We start from the raw sequence: 20,958 nt of genomic DNA, 5'->3' as shown, positions 1-20,958 counted from the left end.
AGAAATCATCCACATTATACGCGTTCAAAGGGTATTAAAGAATACCCTTTACTTACATTTACTTATAAAGTATTATAATGGTCCCTTATTCTTCAAGAAACTTACAATTTCTTAAAAAATTGTAGTTAAAAAGTCCATTTGATAAATATAATCTTGTAAATTTTATCAACTAAATAAACATTTTGTTGATCACATGTAGTACAATGACATCTTTTAAGGTGCACCCCTCGAGTATGTAAGCAAGTAATTTAGCGATGATATTGTTAGAAATCAAGAGTACTAACTACTTAGTTAGTTTGAGATAGTTAAGAATAGGCCATAATAATTGGCAAGGTATTCTTATAATCATAGTACTCATGAAAACGGAAAAGCTTAGACAATCCAAGTGTGCTCGTATATCACTATCATGATATATTGTAAATATTTCTCTAGGACTTATGATGCAATTAAGTATAGTGATGTATCAAATCAATGTGAGAAAGGTGATAGATAAGCAATATGTTAATTTTTTTGTGAAAAGCTTTAAACTTCTTATGATATAGGGCTCTCATGAATATATCTACCCAAATTTTCAATGCAAGCACAAACATCTAGGTGATCTATATATTGAGTCTCTCTTATTTATCATGTTCATTATACAAGAATGAAATATTAGAGTATGTATAATTGCTAGAGCACTTTGTTTTTCTATATTTAATATCCTTCTTGAGTGGAATCCCAATAGAGTGAGAAAGTAAAGGAAGGGGATGAATGTAGACAAAAACAATATTAATAACATGCATAGTGTCAAATTTTATGATAGGTTAAGGCTTAGATAATCATAAAAAAATGGGACTCTTTGTGTCACTAACAAGTCCAAATGTAGATTATATTTTTGTTGGGTTAAAGGAAAATGGCCAAAGGCTAACAAGTGGGCACCCCTTGTACATGTACACAATGTACATAATGTATAAGTGGAAAAACTAATGAGTGGTACCCATGAAAATCTTGGTCTTCACACACACACACACACACACACACACACACACACACACACACACACACACACACACACACACACACACACACACACACACACACACACACACACACACACACACACACACACACACACACACACACACACACACACACACACACACACACACACACACACACACACACACACACACACACACACACACACACACACACACACACACTCACTCACTCACTCATGCTTGTGGCTCACAAGGATTGAATATTACAACATTGCTTTAATTTTTTTGTAATTAGGATGCATGATTACCTTGTTAACATGTTTACATTGATTATTATGTACTCTTCAACACATTGGAACTAACTTGATAATCACGATAGGCTTATTAATTTTTTTGGCAAGACTATAGAGCCCAATCAAAATCCTAGTGGGCTTTTTATAGGCCTATATAATAGCCACTTGGGGCTATGTAAATATCATTGTTTCTCTTTTGGGCAACCCCTCACACACACACACACACACACACACACACACACACACACACACTCTCTCTCTCTCTCTCTCTCTCTCTCTCTCTCTCTCATTGTGTGGTGTGTGTGGAAGGAGAGGACTACCAATTCGCATGTGTCGTGAATTTAACTAAAGCATAGTGGCAATCTTCTCCTATCACTTAGTGTTCATGCATGAGTGTGTATTCACTTTACATGCAACCTATCTATTCTCTCTAATATTTGTATCTATTTTTAAAATAAATAATAATAATAAAAAATCATAATCCTTCTACTAGTATTAATCTATTCTCTTTAAACATGAAAAACTTTAGATATAGTGATACATATATACTATCATAACAATAGTACTTCTAAATTCAAATATATAAAAACCATAATTATATTCTCTCTCTCTCTCTCTCTCTCTCTCTCTCTCTCTCTCTCTCTCTCTTATTGTGTGGTGTGTGTGGAAGGGAAGCATTGCCAATTGGCATATATTATGAATTTAACACTAGTATATCATGAGTGGCAATCTTTTTCTATCATTGTGTGTGTGTGTGAGTGTGTATGTATATGTGTTCTACATACAACCTATTTATTCTATGTAACCTTGGTCTATTCTAATTTCTCTCCTAATCATAATCTTAACTATGAATATTTTAAATAATTTTTCTTATTCTAATTAATAAATTATTTTAAAAATTTAATCATATATTTAATATTAACCATATTAAAAAATCTCCTTTAAAAATAAATAAATCATAATCAATAATAGTTCTTACACACCATTTATATTTAATTTTTTTAAATATAAAAAACTTTTAGATGTATTATCATTCAAATTATAGTTGTGTATATATATATAATTTAATCATATTAAATTTAAATTCAAATATTTAAATCTCTCTCTCTCTCTCTCTCTCTCTCTCTCTCTCTCTCTCTTTGTGTCCTGTGTGTGAAAGGGGAAGACTACTAATTGGCATATATCATGAATTCAAGACTAGCACGACATGAGTAGCAATCTTTTTCTAATACTTGAGTACGTGCATGAGTATGTATGTATGTGTATATGTTTATCTGCAACCTATCTATCTCCTCTCTAACCTTGGCTTCACTATCCTAATTTCTCTCCTAATCATAATCCTATTTAAGATTATTTAAATTATTTTTTATTTTGATTAAAAACATTTTAAAGTTTTACTACTTCTCATAAGTACCACATTAGCATGAGATAATTTTGATCCCAAAAAGTGACTTTTTTACTCTCCCTTAAAAAAAAGTAATTTTCATCCCTAACAATGTCTAATCTCAAAAAAGTGATTTTTTTTCTCTCCCTCAAAAAAAATTCTTTTTTATCTCTAGTGTGACCTAGATGCAACAAGTGCTTCCCAATATTGTTTAGAAGAGGGAAAGAAAAATATCGGTATTTTGGTAGATGGTTCCTTGTATCCAAATGACCCTAGCACCATTAGTTTATTACAAATGCTTAGGTGACAATATTTATATGCATCAATATTATCAATCAATATTATATAACACTCATTAGTGTTTGTTACAATCCTAGAGTTCTTTAAATATGTTATAAAAATCCTTGCAAGACCAGAAAAACAAAGTGCAAAAGCTCAAAGAAGAATTGAAGCAATTCAATGATAAGAAACAAGAAATGACAGAGGAGACGCAAAAAATTCTTGCTTGTAGAGAAAATGGAGAAAACATTGCAGAGTCAAACTTGCAAGCAAACTCAAGGAAAGAAAATATTGACTAATACCAATAGAGTCACTATCCTTGAATGAGGGATCATGAAAAAGGCATGTGCAAGCATTGAGATTTGTAATCTCCCATTGAAAGTCAATCTAAAATTATTACATCCCCTGATAATGTATCTCTTGTTTTAAGGAATTGTTTCAATGATGCCAAAACCCAAGGTGAGGGTTAGCAGGTTGGACCTTCTAAAGGTGCTCTTAAAATGCAAGTATTTAGTGCAATTTTGAGAGACCCTCGATATTGAGCACTCTACCTTGCTACTTTCAATTAGGTTCTTAATAGCTTATTGGTGAAATAAACTCATTTTTTATATAGTTGGTGTTAGTCTTATGAGGCCATATATAACATGATAGCAAATGCACTATCTCTCAACAATAAGATAAAACATATAGTCTTGTCTCATCCATTTCAACTTAGATTTATTCGATAAATATAAATTTTAAAGGGATGCAAGCTAGAAAAAGTAGATCTTATGCTAATGAATTATGTAATGGCATATGCCAAAGAGAAAACACTTATTCTCCATTTATTATATAATAAAAAAATAAAATTTGCTGGCATGCAGTAGCTAAGGTATCCAAGGAGTTGCATAATGCATTGTTATGGATCTTTTGATGAACTCCTTATTCCAACATAATTACCAGCATAGGCAAATGGTGAGAAGCTCTATGTGGAAGGAGTTGGAGAATTCAATAACAACTAGCAATTGGCTAGTGATCTCAACACACTCAAATAATGTTGAATTATGACATTAAGGCATTGGTGTCACTAGCTTGTCCATATTATATGAAAATAAACAATTGTTTCAAGTCTTTAAAACATGTCACATGGAATGAAGGAGTACTAGCATGCAATAGAAAGGCACCACCCAATAGATTGCACTTAGACTATAATCAAAAACCCATATTTTCAATCAACATCAACAATGCTCATTTTTGCACTCTACATTGCCTCATGTGCATCTTTGATCAACTCTTAAAGTTGCATTTTAATTATGTGTATACAATTTCACCTCCTTTCAAGCACCAAGTGGCTATTTAGAAAATTGAGGAGTTATTTAATTTTGTAGGCATGTATGGAGGCAAGGTTAAGATCCAAAAAGACTAAAAGGTATCATGGCTAACTCACGATGTATCCCAGAAGATAGCTAATGAGCAAGACAAAGGCTTGACAAGTCATCAAAGCTAAAGTGGGAGATCTTAATAGATTTATGAAAATGTAGTATGGACTTTGAAAGAGATATCAAACATTAAGAATGTTCATGCCAAATTTTGGCATTTCTTTAATAATATTGTCTCCATAATGTTGAAATCATCAATAAATCCTTCAACTCAAACTAAATTCCAATAGTTGAATATTTCATGAAATCATTTGTCAATGCATGGGGAGAAATGAACATCACCTATTACATGGTACCATATCAACTTCACTTCTTCTTGTTTATTTTGTGTGTATAATTTGATATTGCAAATCCAATGTCAAAAGCCCATATTTTTGTAGTAAATATTGTACATACATAGATCATATTTTTTGAACAACTATGAGTCCTTGAAAATGTGGAGCATAGAAGGTATGGAGAAGCAAATGATCATCGTGCTTGTGGTGCATATTTTAAGAACGCTTACCATGGAGGAGGTCACCAAAAAATGAGCTACCTTGTTCAAATATTTAATTGGTTCTATCAATGCACCTTTGGTCATTCACTCATATTGGAAGATGCAATGGCCATTGATCTAGCAATATCTATTAGAAACAAGATACAAGCTTGTAGTAGCGAAAAATGGGAAACTAGTAATGTAGCAAATACATATGTAGTAGACAATGCCAAGGCTCCAAATGGGCTTCTACATAAACCCTGAAAAAATAAAATTCCCTATGTATGAACTCCCCATTGACTAATATACCCTTTAAATAGAAAGTACATAGTTCATTCTTATACTTCATTCTCGTTCATCTCTAGAGCTCTGAACACTCTCTCCATACAAATGGCTTGTACAAAGCAAGTCATGCATCACATCCGCTTTTTGGGTAAAGTCCAAAGCTCCACCATGGCAATGACAATTTTTTTTGAATTTATCATACCACCAAGGCTCTTTTTCTACCTCTTGACCAAGGCAACTTGACAATGGCAAAGAATATCATACTACTCGGTAAGTAAAAGGGAAGAGGTCATGGGAGGATGACGGTGAGGACACCTCCATTGACAAGACAAGATGAGGCATGTTTGCCATCTGATGAGGGTGGAGATAAGGAGCATGGAGATGAGGAATACACTTCATAGGGTGAGGAAAGACACTTAGATAGGGAGCACCAAGATGAAAGGAACATCGTAGCCATATAGCAGGCTTATGGGGATGTTGCTCGCCATCAAAGGCTCCACTCTTGTGCTTTGTGCACCATAGCATCAATCCCTCAACCACAAAAATCCCTCCTATGGGCTGCATAAGCAATGCCACCTCACCAAGGAGGACAAAGAACACCTCCTGTACCACGAGTACTAGGGCAATGGAGGAGAAGAAGAAGGAACTACCACTTGAATTCCCTCAGAGGGATCAAAAAGTAGCAAAAGAGCATCGATCTATTGATCCCTAAAGTGCCATTTTTTCAAACAGTAAAAGAAATCATGTAGAACTATGAAGATGAGAAGTAGATGAAAATCGCAGACTTTGAGACCTATAAAAATTAGTACATGATCACTTAGTTAGAGTGTTTGAAGACACATGCCTTTGTGCAATCCATGCAAAGCATGTAATGTGAAGAATCACGTGATGGGGGAATTTGCTTGAGTTGCTACGCTAAACACACACTATATACATAATAGGAAGCTCACTCAAGAACACAAGAAGAGAGATGGAGGCCAAAACGTTTTCTTGCAATTTTTTCTTCTTCTTCCACACACTATACAATGTACACAAAGTATAGATAAGATACAACATAAAGGAAAGTGGCCTACTAAGTCACACAATGCATAACCGACTATACTAATCGACTGGCGCTATGTCTTTGCCAGTTGTAGGTAGGTGTATCAAACTAAATATAATAAGTGATAAGTTAGTGGTCATTTGAGTATCATAATGACCACTAACGTGCTAAGTGTAGACGTGCAGACCCATCTAGCCAAGCGGTCCATCATCAATGTCTGCACGTGTTGAGCTTGCCATCTCAACATGTAACTATCATGCATGGAGATATGCAACTAGCTAGGAGAATTAGAGAAGGGGAAGGAGACTAAAGTCTCTAGTTTTGTAAAACTTTACAATTACACTGGATTTCTAATCTCTTTTGTAGAGCAACCCATTTATACAAAAATGAAATCAAGTTTTGTCTATTTGTTCATCTATCTTTGCACCTATTTAGGGAAGTGTTCAATGATTTGTATGCTTTCACTTACACAGATCGTGCATTTTTAACATTTGTCATATATTTCTCATGATGGTTGTTATGATCTTGTATATTCTTAACAATATTTATTTTCCTTCATCAGAATTACTTGCTTTAACATTGTTCATGGTCAAAATAATTGTCCGTGTGCTATGAAGGCCAATGGATATGAACAACAAAAAATACACTACAATGCATGACCTACACCGTTTGGGTAAGTCACACACCATAGCATCTTCTGTCATCGTCTGGGCAGTTTACACACTATAGTATCATTTTTTAATGTTCATATCCACTGGCCTTGACAGCACACAAACATCCATTTTTAAGCTCTATAATGGAATTATAGTGTCAAACTTCAGTATTAGTAAATTTTTAGTCGAGTGCATTTCCTAGCTTAAATTTGAATACCAATATAGGTAATCATGACTTTGATTTATTGGATAAAGTTATGTATTTGTAGTTTTGTATACGAATAGAATAGAAGTAAGATCAAGACACCATATTTGCAAATAGAAGTCATATAGAAAGGGAAATATATATCAATACTATAATTCATTTTACATCAAACAACTTCTTATCCAAACACTAGTGTAGAGCTATGACATGATTACAAAGGCAATCATATTAGGGTAATCAATTGCTACAAAGAGGAAACTTGTTTATGGCTTTGGCCACCTATTTGCAATGTTTTTTCATTGCCAACACAACTACTCCTATATCACACTAGCCACAATCTCTACTTTTGGAGCCTCAAAAGCATTCCCCAAAACCATCAAGCTAATGGTTCTCCCATGTAAGGGGATGCCAAAAATGTGTCTCACCAACTCCTTCTCAATAAGAATGATCTTGTTGGGATTTGAGGTGATACTAGAGATATAGAGCACCTTTGAAAGTGCTTTGAGGATTGTGACCTAGGCACAAGCAGTGGGGGTGGAGTTGGAGTGGATGATAGTAATCTATCAACAGGGGGTGTAGCCTATGTATTGAATGAGGGTAGCATCTCTTCTAAAAGCCTCTTAGTCCCCTATCTAGAAAAACTCATCTATATCTAGAATAGCTTGCAATAATAAGAAATACCATTAGTAAAAATTCTATTAAATTAATACCAAAATACACGCATGAGCAATTAAATTTACCTCATAGGCTTCACAACCCCACTCTTGGTCTCTTGGGTTATATCCATGCTGGATTTCAATTCATTTATCATGTAGAAGGGGGCAGAGGGGGGTTTGATTGGGGGGAGGGTCGGGGGTGGAAGGGTTTGGGAGAGTGATACCTCAAGTGCAAGGGTGGGTATCTCATTGCATCCATCCTAGTGTGGGTAGCCTTGAATTCCTCTACCCCAATAGCAGCTTCCTTGAAGGTGTCAATTTTAGCTACTAAGGCATTAATTGCACACTCAATATCTTCTAGCTTAGGAAATGAGGCAGAAACTAGAAATGTTGGCATGTTGTCCAAAGAAAACTCATGTGTTATGCCTCCTCCTCCTATATACCAAACAACTTCTCTACGTCATGCAAAAAGATGAACTTTGTTAGGCTATAACAAAGATCTTAACTAGGCTCGACACTTTCACATCTGCATCTTCATCCTCATCCATCTCATCTTAAGCTCTGGAGTGGATTTGGGGCATTCTTTCAAGGAAGGATCCCTTAGAGACTCCCTCCCCCTCACCATTACCAGTTGCCTCTATCGATGAGCCCTTTTTAGGGGTGCAAGGACTATAGCAAGATTTTCAATGCGGCCTTCTATTCTTATGCTATGTTTAGTGGCTTTGGATTAGGGTTAGAAGCATTTTTCAACAAGCCACAGACTTGACCCTTCTCATTGAGTAGTACATACCAATGAACTGCATCCTCCTCTAGGTAGATAGTTACAACTTCTCATTTTCTCTTGTTAAGCACTTAAGATACTTGAGAAATTTGTGATTGGGGATCAATGCACTTGTGCGTAACTGCTAGTCACACATTGTGATTGTTATTCTTCCAGTGATATTTGAATAAGGAAATGCTAGTCGCACATTGTGATTGTTGGAGTTCCGACATTCTATGTATCTTGCTTCTTCCACCATAGCTTGTGTGAAATATCTTTTTTGGTGCCCCCACTGAGGATTGCCAAAAATGGACTTTGCTTGAGATCCTTTTTCAATGGCCAATTCTTTTCCAGAATTTCATGGTACAAAAGGAGGGGACCCTCAATGATTCCTCAAAAAATTAGAGCTTGGATGCATAATCCAACGAATAACTGACTCTACCTTGGAACTTCAAATTTAAAAAATTCAGTTGTTAGATGAAGGTAGACATTACTTTGAGGATTATGAAAAAAATCTCAGATTGAGAAATACTCATGTTCCTATGGAATATGAAGCTACAAAACAGGCATTTCTTGACCGATTTAAAGAAATCAAAACTTTTTAAGACCTTTGGTTAAAAATAGAAACTTTCCAAAAAAGAAGAAGACTAGAGCATAGAATTCTTTGCCCTAAAATACACCTAACTTTGGGACCGCTGGAACACATCATTAGGCCTAGGAGAGAGAGTACCCAAAATGTTAAAAATGAAATATTTTGTGGAAAAGTTATGAGGAAAAGTGAGTATAGAATTAGAAATTAAGGAACTGATCACCGTTGAGGAAGCGATGATGATTGCCATAGAAAAATAAAGAAAATTCAAGAAAATAAAAAAGAGAGAACCATATAGAACATTTAACATAAAAAACAAAGACCAAAACTATCAAGGGGATGGATAAAATTTTTTAAGGTCTTAGAGAGACAAAATGTTCAATTAGCTCCAAACATTGAAGATCAATTGTTTGGAAAAATGTAAAACATGAGGTTAGAAGCTTTGAGAGGCAGGCCTTTAGGAAGAGGTAATGGGAGATTCATGGGACAAACTAATCAAGAAAATATGAGAGGAGGAAAATGAGGGAATGGAATAGGATATTTTAAACAACCATCGATTTGTTATTCTTATGGGGAGATAGGTCACATAGGCACAAATTGTCCATATCCACCAATAGTAGGATTGAAAATGTATCGTTAGCTCAAAATCTTTCCAATAGACAAAACAATTGTGGTATAGAAATTAAAGACCATACTTCTTTCCAAACACCAAAACCAATGGAAGAAGAGAAAGAAAAGACCACCATAAATTGTATCCTTGTTGAAAAAAAGGTCGAGGAAAATAAAACTATAGATCTTATGCTAGTAACCATAAGGAGGAGAAATGTAGAGAGAGATGAACTTGACTTGTAAGGTTGGAGAGGAAGGAAGGAGAAATATTAAAAAAGAAGAAAAGAATGAAGGAGAGAGAAAAAGAAAACCTAAGAAACATTATCATGCATTTGATATCCCTTTAGGGAAAGGAGAAAGTGACCATGAACTAAGAAATGATTTGATGGGTAGAAAAGAATATATAACATTTGCTCAATTGATGGAGTCGTGTCCTAGGATGAGAGGACTATGGAGAAAATTAGTAAATCCAAAAGAGAGTGAAAAAAGAAAAGGAGTAGTAAGAATTTTGAGTGTACAAGAGTTACCTGATATTTGTTCTATAGTTGATGCCTAGTATAAAAATTAGAATATAGGAGAGACATATATTGATGGAGAAGCACAAGTCAGTGTGATTACACAAGCATGTGAAACAAATTTGGACTTCCAAGAATTGCAAGATCTAGAATTTGAATTAGGCTTGGAAATCATGCTAGAGTGAAATGTAAAGGAATAATTTAGAATATGAAAGTCAAAGTGCATGGAGTAGCTATGAAAATAACTTGTCATGTTATGCAGTGGGTTTGGGTGCCTTTCCACTTATCTTAGGTAGACCTTGAATTAAGAAGGTGGGTGCAATATAGGATTGGGGAGAGGAGTGATAACAATTTATGAGACTGTACAACAAAGAATTTTGATATGGCTTCAAAAAAGGAACTAGTGAATGAGGATGATAGTGGGGATGTTTTTACAAGGGATGTTTTCATTATATAGTTCTACCTTTTGGACTCAATAATGGGCTATCATGGAATCAAGGGAGGGTAAAAAAAAGTCCTAGCTCCTTTCTTAGGGATGTTTGTGAGACATTTCATTGATGATGTCATTGTTCATAGTACAATACTTGAACATTGTGAAAAGCTAGATAAAGTGTTTGAAAGAATGGACAGTTATGGTTATCAATTAAATCCAAAAAAATGTAAGATAGCTCAACCAAAAGTGAAACTTCTTGGTCATGTGGTTTTCGAAAATGGAATTGAGCCTGATCTTGAAAAAGTTAAAGATTTGGTTACCTTAGTATCACCTACAAATACAAAGTAACTTATGACTTTTATTTATAAGATAAGATATCAAGATTCATAACTCAATTGCTCTATCCATTGCAAATGGTAGCTAAGAAAGATCCTTTAGAGTGGATAGTAGAAGCTGAGAAAGTATTTCAATAAGTTAAGGAAACTGTAGGCCATGCATCATCAATCTAGGCACCTGATTGGAAAATGGATTTCTTTGTGAATCCATTAGTATGAGAAGATGCTATTAGAGCAATCCTTATGCAACAAGGAAAGAATTATCAATACATGAGCCCTATCTATTTTGCAACTCAAGTAAAGATGCGAGTAGAAAGAACATATACTGAAATTGAATTGATAATGATTAGTGTAATATTTGTTTGCATAAAGTTTAGGAGGTATTTACTACCAAAACCCTTTATAATTTTGACGAGCTATACATTCTTGCCATAGTTAGTAAATAATTGTAATCTTTCAAGGAGAGTATTAAATGGATTGTTGAGCTTGGAAAAATTCAGTACAAATTTCAAGTCAAGGACTCAACTTGAGCCACAATAGTAGTTCTTTTGACTTATAAGGGACGTTCATTCTTGTTAGAAGGAAAATTTGGAGACAAAGAAGAAGTTAAAAGAGAGATTGAAAACTCTGTAATGAATGAAGCTGAGAGGAGAGACGAGAATGAGCTAAAGAGAGAAGGATTGAAAACTCTATAATGAGAGAAAGAGTCAATTCTTGATTATGTCTAGATGCCCTAACTAGGTCTCTTAGACCTTATATACCCCGATGAGTGTGACTGGGTGTCTAACCCCTAGTTCCCATGTATCTTGCTCATTACAATCCATACCCAATCGGAAGGTTTTTTCCCTAAAAAATGAAGACAAGTGGAGAGCAATGAGAATGGATGGGTAAAGACTAGGGATAGCATGTTGTCCATGACAAGCATGCTGAGGTAAAATTATCATAACTTTTGATGGACTGCTCCAAATGGGGTGTGCCACATGTCAAAATGGAGCTTATGATAAGTAATTTCAGCCCATGTAGGATGAACATTCTTGAGATTTGGAAAAGTAAAAAAGTGTTCTAAAATAGTGTGCAGTTTGCAATCAGAGGCTAGTCAAATGGGGGCATAACCGGTTAGTCTTCAACCTGTTGGGCATTTTGGAGGTGAGGGAATTAATTGGAAATATTGTCTGGGTGCTAGAAGGCTTCTTCCAATGGTAGGTGTTGCCATTTAATGAGGTAATCCTTGATGGATCGAGATCTTAAGTGCTTATCTTGTTACCCAATGATTGCCTCAGGGATAGTCCACTGAGATGCTAATGAAGGACTTCAGCTGACTGACATGAAACACATTGTGAATCTTGGTGGTAGGGGAAGCTTTAATTGGTAGGCCAAGTTACCAACTCTCTTAAGGATCCGGTAAGGGCCATAAAAATAGTGGGCAAGCTTGTTACTGTTGCCCTCTTTGAGAGTGGAGTAACGGGACTTAGGCACTTTCAAGAGGACCAGTTTCCCTTCTTGGAATTCCAAATGCCTTCTTTTCTCATCAACATCAAGTTTCATGTGAGTTTGACATTTTGAAGATTCACTTTGCATTGTTGAAGTAGGGCTTGCATGAGATCCAACTCAGCTTTGCTCTAAGGGTTGATCTTATCATTGAATAAGACTATACAAAGGGAAACCTTATACCCATATAATGCCTCAAAAGGGGAAACCCTAATGCTAGAGTGGGTGGAGATATTATAGGCAAAGTTAGCCAAGTTGAGCCACGTATCTGAATTGTGTTGTACATCATGGAAAAAGTGCTTTAAGTACGTCTCAAGCCATTTATTTACTCTTTCAATATTTGGCCATCAATCTGGGGGTGGTATGCAGTAGATGGAGCAAGCTTGGTGCCCATAGATGTGAAAACTATTTGCCAAAAGTTGCTCATAAACTTAGCATCTCAATCATGCACTATGACTTGTGGTAAGCCATGCAACATATACTTGAGAGGCAGTGTATTGTGTCTTAGTGGGGATAAAGTGCCCTTTGGTGAGGTGATCAATTACCACATATATGTTGTTCCATCCTTTCTTGGTAAGGGGAGGCTCGTGATGAAGTCCATGTTGATATGTGTCCATTTCCCTTCAAGAATAGGAAGGGACTGCAAGAGGCCATTGGGCCTAAGTGTGTTGTCCTTGTTCTGTTGGTGCATGAAACACATTTGGTCACAAAATTGTTGACATCCCTCCATCTGCCTTTCTAGTGAAAGCTCTTGGAAATCCTATAATAGGTTTTGAAACACCCAAGTGGCTTGTAGTGGGGCAAGAATGCATCTCTTCCATGATCTTCTACATGAAATAAGAGAAGTGTGTGGGATGAAAATCTTACTATGGGACCAAATAAGGCCATGCTTGAGCTAATATTGGGAGTTTCTAACCCCATTACCCCATGCTGTAATTTTTGGAAGATATGGCTAAAGTCCTCATCCAACAAATAAGCTTCTTTAAGATCTTCAATCCAATCACTATGCAACTCTAAAGTGGAAGATACTCTACATGCCCACATTCAAGAGAGTGAATCAGCCATTATATTATCTTTGCCCCGAGTGTGAGAAATATCAAAATCATATTTTTGCAATGTTACCTCCTATCTCCTTTGCGTAGGAGTCAAAGTAGAATGAGTTAAGAAGTACTAGAGGACTCAATAGTCACTCTTTACTTACAAGCGTTTTTCATACAAATAGTGGTGTCATTTCTTAATAGCATGGAGGATGGCCAACATCTCCTAGTCATACATATTCATTTGCATTTCCTTGTCATCAAGCTTTCCACTCTCAAATGCAATCACCCCATGCTCTTGTAGCAATACTACACCAATACCCCTACCACTGGCATCACATTAAATGGTAAACATATTGGAGAAATTAGGGCAGATGAGAATGGGGGTGGAGGTAATCATTGTATTAAACTATTTGAAGCTATGATCAGTAGTGGTATCCCAAAAGAAAGATTTCTTTTTTAACTAATCAGTCAAAGGTGCTCCGATGGTGGCATAATGCTTAATAAAGCATCTACAAAATGAAGGGTGACCAAGGAAACCATGTAATGAGGTAGTGCTGGATGGAGTGGGCTAGTCCTTAACACATTGCACCTTCTTAGGGTTAGCATGTATGCCATTTTTGCTAACAATGTGTCCCAAGCACTCCATAAATGTTTATATGAAGGTGCAATTACTTTCCTTAGCAAAGAGTCGATATTCTCTCAATATATCAAACACCCTTGCTAAGTGCCTCTCTTATGACTTCCTATAAATGAGGATGTTGTCAAAGAAAATGAGAACAAACTTGAACAAGAAGGACTGAAGTAATTTATTCATGAGGCTCTAAAATGTGGCAAGGTGTTAGTCAACCCAAAAGGCATCACTAGAAAATGATAATTGTTGAGATGGCAAGCTCAACACGTGCGGACATTGATGATGGACCGCCTGGCTAGATGAGTCCACACATCTACACTTAGCACGTTGGTGGTCATTATGATACTCACATGGCCACTAACTCATCACTTATTATATTTATTTTGTTACACTTACCTACAGTTGGCAAAGATATAGTGCCAGTCGATTAGTGTAGTCGATTATGCACTGTTTGACAAGAAGGCCACTTTCCTTTATGTTGTATCTTATCTATACTTTGTGTACATTGTACAGTGTGTGGAAGAAGAAGAAAATCAGCAAGAGAAAACGTTTTGGCCTCCATCTCTCTTCTTGTGTTATTGAGTGAGCATCCTCTTGCGTATATAGTGTGTTTTTGGCGCAACAGCTCAAGCAAAGTCCCCCACCACGCGATTCTTGACATGGTATCAGAGCCGCGCCATTGAGAGAGTCTGATTTTGAAGGTTGAAGTAAAGGAGAAGAAGTAAGGTTTGAGCAAGCAAGAAACGAGTAAGAAGCTCTCCTATTCTTCCACTCTCTCTCTTGGATAGTGCCTGTGGAGGCACCGGAAGCAAATTCAAGAAAAAATATCAGATTGTTGTGAGATTTGGTGTGTGAGCAGTCTGTCAATGAGTATGTGTTGAAGGTGAGGAGCATTGCAAATTCTTTAGCAGCAATTGATGCAATGCCGAATGATGTTGATTTGGTTTCATCCACTCTAAGTGGCCTTAACAATGAGAAGCCATGAAAATCATTTGTTACTTTAGTATATGTACAAAAGCCATTTCTAGATTTTAATGAGATGATCTTTCTCATGATTAATAAAGAGATCAATATGCAGGGTCATTTGTCTGAAAGAAATGGTGAACAGGTCCAGGCATTTTACTCGAGTTCAGGAAGGGGATATGGTAGATCCTCTTCAAGAGGCCGTAGTATGGGACGTGCTAGCCATAACCAACAAAACAGGTTCAATCAACAGTTTGGTGAAATGCAGGTTTCTGGAGGCAGAGGAAACTTTAGAGATAGGGGGACCTCTAGAGGAAGAGGTGGATGGCAGAATAGAGGCTCTGGAAATTCTTCTATTGTTTGCCGTTACTGTGGAAAAACATGACATATTGCAGCCAATTGTTATGCTAAGAAGGATGATATTCACAGTGGTAAATTGCAGCAAAGAAACTATGCATCGTCTTCATGACAGAATGAAGACAAAAATGAGCGTCTGTTTGTTATGCAGTATATGATGAATGTAGTTACAGGAAAGGGGACACATGATGATGTACGGTATGCCGATTCAGGTACATCTAATCATATGACCAATCATGTTGAATGGTTTGGAGAGATGCAGGACTTACAAAACCCAGGTTATGTGCAGACAGGTGATGATTCATGCCACCCAATTTCACACATTGGAAAGGTTCCCTTGTCCTTGTATGATGGCCAGACAAAGAGTCTGACAGATGTATTACATGTGCCATCAATTACAAAGAATCTAGTGTATGTTGGCCAAATGGCAGAGCAGGGGTTGCAGGTCTGATTTAATGCAAAAGGTTGTTTTGTAGAAGACTTTAATGATAAGTGCAGGTTGGTTGCAAAAGGAAGTAGATTTGGCTGAATGTTCACTTTACTTGCTGCAATTCTTGCAATGGATGTTGCTATGTATGCTAAAGAAAAAGGAGTAGTTGCAGATATTGAAATATGGCATAAATGTATTGGACATTCAAATGTGCAAAGGCTGAAATTAATGTAGTCCAAAGGATTGGTTAAAGGATTGCCTTCTTTTAGAGTTGCAGAATTGCATAAAGTCTATGAAGCATGCCAGTTTGGTAAGTAGGCGAGACAACCCTTCTCGCATGATAGAGAAGTGAGCAGAAATATACTTGATGTAGTACATACAGACGTTTGGGGGCCTACATAGAATGTATCTCTTGGTGGCAATAAATACTTTGTCACATTTATTGATGATTGTTCGAGGAAGCTATGGGTATACTTCATGAAGGAAAAGAGTGGTGTGTTTGAGCACTTCAAATCTTTTAAGGCAATTTTTGAAATAGAAACAGGCTTAAAAGTGAAGTGCTTGAGATCAGATGGAGGGGGAGAGTACCTCTCTAATGAGTTCAATGGCTTCTTGAGGACTCATGGGATAAAGAGGCAATTTACTAGGTATATCCCACAACAAAATGGTTTTGCAAAAAGAAAAAATAGGCATATTGCAGAAGTTGCAAGGGTATTAATGGCTAAAAAGAATATGCCCAAATATTTTTGGTTTGAGGCTGTCCATACTGCTGTCTACATTATGAACAGAACTCCCACAACTGCAGTTCATGGGATGACTCCTGAAGAATGCTTTATTGGCAAGAAGCCTGATGTATTAGACTTGAAGGTATTTGGTTGTGTTGCATACGTTCATGTGCTAGATGAGCTACGGAAGAAGCTTGATCCAAAGGTAGAAAAATGTGTTTTTTTGGATACTCTTTAGAGCAGAAAGGGTATCGCTGTTATAACCTTGTCATAGGTGAGTTTAGAGTGAGAAGGGATGTTATCTTTGATGAGATGGGAAGTTGGTATACACTTGCTAGTGATGTTTTGGATGATGATAATGATCAAGAAAATTATGTGCAGAAAGATAAACAAGAATCACAAAGTCTTAGTGGACCAGAAACATCATCTGGTACTACACCTACAGTGAGCCCTTGGTCTAGGAGACTAAGGAGGAGCCTCACATCTTTAGGTGGATCTATAAGTGTTGCAGGGAAGGACAAAGGCAAGAAGAAAGTGCTGGATGGTAATGATGCATCTACCAATCATTTGGGATTTGATGGAGATTATAGTGGTTTGGAGAGTTTGGATGATGAGCTTGGCATTCCTTCAGTCAGGACACCAGGTGTACAGAGAACTCATAGTAATGTAAAGGCTCTATTGAGTGATTCGGTGGTACGCAGATCTAATAGGGTCAAATACCCTGTTAAAAGATTTGGTTTTCAAGGTTATATAGCTCACCATTATGCTTATATGGTGAAACTAGTTGAGGATATTAAGCCCACTTGTTTTGAGGATACTGTTGGTCATGCTCATTGGGATGCAACAATGGACGAGGAGATGGCTACATTAGAAGCCAATAAGACTTGGGATTTGGTACTCTTATCTAAGGGTAAGAAAGTTATTGGCTGTAAGTGGGTTTACAAAGTCAATCATAATGCAGATGGTTCAATTAGCAGGTATAAGGCTAGGCTGGTTGCAAAAGGCTATGCTCAAACATATGGCATAGATTAGGAAGAGACATTCAGTCCAGTTGCTAGGATGGCAACTATTAGGTGTGTGATTGCCTTGGCAGCAGCCAAAGGTTGGAGTTTGCAGCAAATGGATGTTAAGAATGCCTTCTTGCATGGTGAATTGCAAGAAGAAGTGTATATGGAGCAGCCAACAGATTATGAGGATTTAGAGCATCCGACATATGTGTGTAGGTTAAAGAAGGCGCTCTATGGGATGAAGCAAGCACCTAGAGCTTGGTCTGACAAGATTGCAGAGTATCTGATTAATATTGGATTTTGTATTTTTAATACCGATCACTCACTTTATTTGAGAAAGGGAGATGCAGGTTTGGTCATCATAGTCATATATGTGGATGACTTGATTATTACAGGTGACAGTTACAATGGGATTGCTGAAGTTAAGAACTTCTTGAAGAAGAAGTTTGAGATGAAAGATTTGGGTGAGCAGATGTGATGATGGTATATGGTTATCCTAAAGGTAGTATGGCTTGGATATGCTATCCAAGTATGGTATGACAGCATGTAAGCCTCTTTCAATACCATTGGAGCAAAATGTGAAGTTGAGTGCCGACGTTGGGGATGAGATAGAAGACCCTGCTATGTTCAGGAGGATAGTAGGGAGTTTGATTTACATGACCATCACAAGGCCAGACTTGAGCTATTCTGTTGGCCTTGTTAGTCAGTTTATGCAGATGCCTAGAAAGCCTCATTTGAATGCAGTTAGACGTATATTGAGGTATGTGAAGTCCACTTTATATTATGGACTTTTTTATGAGGTAGGTAAGGATATATAGGTCTTTGGATGCACAAATGCAGATTGGGCTGGTAGCATGTCAGATAGAAGATCTACAAGTGGACTCATGTTTTCCCTTAGTAGTGCAACATCCACATGGAGCAGCAAAAAGCAACCTACGGTTACTTTATCGAGTACAGAGGTTGAGTATAGAGGTGCTGCTATGGCAGTATGTGAGGTGGTATGGATACAAAAGTTATTAGGTGGTTTGGACATGCAGGAAGATGGTCCATTTATCATTCATTGTGACAACATGAGCAGCATACAATTAGCTAGGAATCCAGTGTTCCATGCTAGGACAAAACTCATTGAGGTGCACTATCACTTTGTGAGAGAGAAGGTACTTGCAGGAGAGATTGACTTAGTATATGTCAGCACACACATGATCAGATAGCTGACATTTTCACAAAGGCATTGGGTGCAGAGAAGCTTCGAAAGTTCCAAAGCTTACTTGGAGTTGCAGAGATAGAGTTGAACTTGAGGCAGAGTGTTGAGATGGCAAGCTCAACACATGCAGACATTGATGATGGACCACCTGGCTAGATGAGTCCGTACGTCTACACTTAGTACGTTAGTGGTCATTATGATACTCACATGGCCATTGACTCATCACTTATTATGTTTAGTTTGTTACACCTACCTACAGTTGGCAAAGATATAGTGCTAGTCGATTAGTGTAGTCGATTATGCACTGTTTGACAAGAAGACCACTTTTCTTTATGTTGTATCTTATCTATACTTTGTATACATTGTACAGTGTGTGGAAGAAGAAGAAAAATCAGTAAGAGAAAACGTTTTGGCCTCCATCTCTCTTCTTGTGTTCTTGAGTGAGCTTCCTCTTGCGTGTATAGTGTGTGTTTGGTGCAACAGCTCAAGCAAAGTCCCCCACCACGCGATTCTTGACAATAATGCCCACAATCAGTCCGGAAAGCTATTTTGATCTCATCACCTTCACTCATATGGATTTGAGGTAGACAGACCACATTGTGAAAAAGCATACCCCATTCAACTTATCCAACAAGTCATCTTAGCAGTTCTTCACTGTGATTTTGTTCAAGTCTCTGTAGTCGATGCATATGCAGAAAGAGCCATCTTTCTTTTTTACTAACAAGACAAGGGATGCATAAGGGAAAGAACTCATTTCAATGAAACCCATCTCCAGCAATTCCTTGACTTGATTTGCAACTTCTTCATGTTCACACTTGGAGAGTCTGTAAGATGGCTTATTTACTCGCTTGGAATGCGACTCTAAATCAAGTGGATGATCCACTTGTCTGTTAGGGGGAAGGGTTATAGGAATGTGAAACAAATCATTGCACTCCTCAAGTAGGGTCTACAAGGCTGAATCCTTAGATGCTTCAAAGGACTGACCTAAATTTTCCTTATTTAATTGCAAGACAAAGATCTATGAGCATTTCTTAAACTCTCGTTTGAGTTTCTTTGCTGTAATGAGCTAAAAATTAGCATTATCTTGAATTCCCTCTAAGCGGATGAGTTGTCCATACAAATTTTTCCAATTGTTTTAACCAATTACAACCCAAGACAACATAAATGCAGTCCATATCTAAGGCAATGAGGTCAACCAATGCTACATGATTTTCAACCAAGCATAGGGGAACTGTGAGACATACATGTGTATTGATTTCTTCCTCTCCATTTGCTACTTGGACTCTTAGGGGGCATTGTAATTTTGTAAGGGTGCATTTCAACCTGTCAATGGTTGATTTATTGACAAATTTGTGAGTACTACCACTGTCCACAAGGATAAAGATATGCTTCCCATGAATGTTGCCTTGATACGTAGGGTGTTGGGACTCTGAGAACCCATCCAAGCATCCAAGGAAATGGAGAAAAGGGAGGTGGTAGTCAAGTGGGATGTCAAATCAAGTGCCTAGGATTGAAAATCACTTGGGTAAAAAAGAAACCCATCCTCTAGGTCATAGAACTGCTCATGATCCACATTCTCAACATGCTCAACATGGTCAATAGGTAATTTATCCTTGTCATTGTACCAATCTTGCATAACATACATGCTACGAACCTTGACATTGGCTATTTTGTAAGGGCACTTGGAGGCATGGTCGGTAGTGTACTTATCCCCACATTTAAAACATAGGACTTTTTCCTTCTGTTCCTTCACAACATTGGTGAAATGAATAGTTGGCCATTGGAGGATGATGCAGTGGATTGTTTATTTTCAGCACACTTACTCTCAATATTAGAGCCAAATGCTATCCCAAAAGTGCCCTATTTTCTTTTAGCATGGAAGGGAGGATAAGTGGGTGTTTTGGGGTTGTTATTTGGCATGGAATTTCCTCTAAAACCACCTCCATATAGGGCTGATCTTGAAGGGGTATAGGGCTATCCTAACCTTGCTGAAAATTTTCATTCCTATGGTACTTCTTTGCATATCTTTTAGCCAATTCAATTGTATCAAATAGTGTGGTAGGTTTTTGAGCCATGACATCTGCTGATAGGCTCGGTTCCAATCCATAGATATACTTATGCAAGTCGTCATCATTGCTAATGCTCTCCATATACATGGTCAAGTTCATAAACCAACTTTTGTACTCTTGCACAGTGAGTTTG

This window comes from Lygodium microphyllum, chromosome 2, assembly GCF_053477565.2.
Source record: "Lygodium microphyllum isolate KBCC chromosome 2, Lygodium_microphyllum_v1.1.10, whole genome shotgun sequence".
Taxonomy (NCBI): Eukaryota; Viridiplantae; Streptophyta; class Polypodiopsida; order Schizaeales; family Lygodiaceae; genus Lygodium; species Lygodium microphyllum.
The sequence above is the reverse complement of the archived record's forward strand: the minus strand, read 5'-3'. Positions refer to the sequence as shown.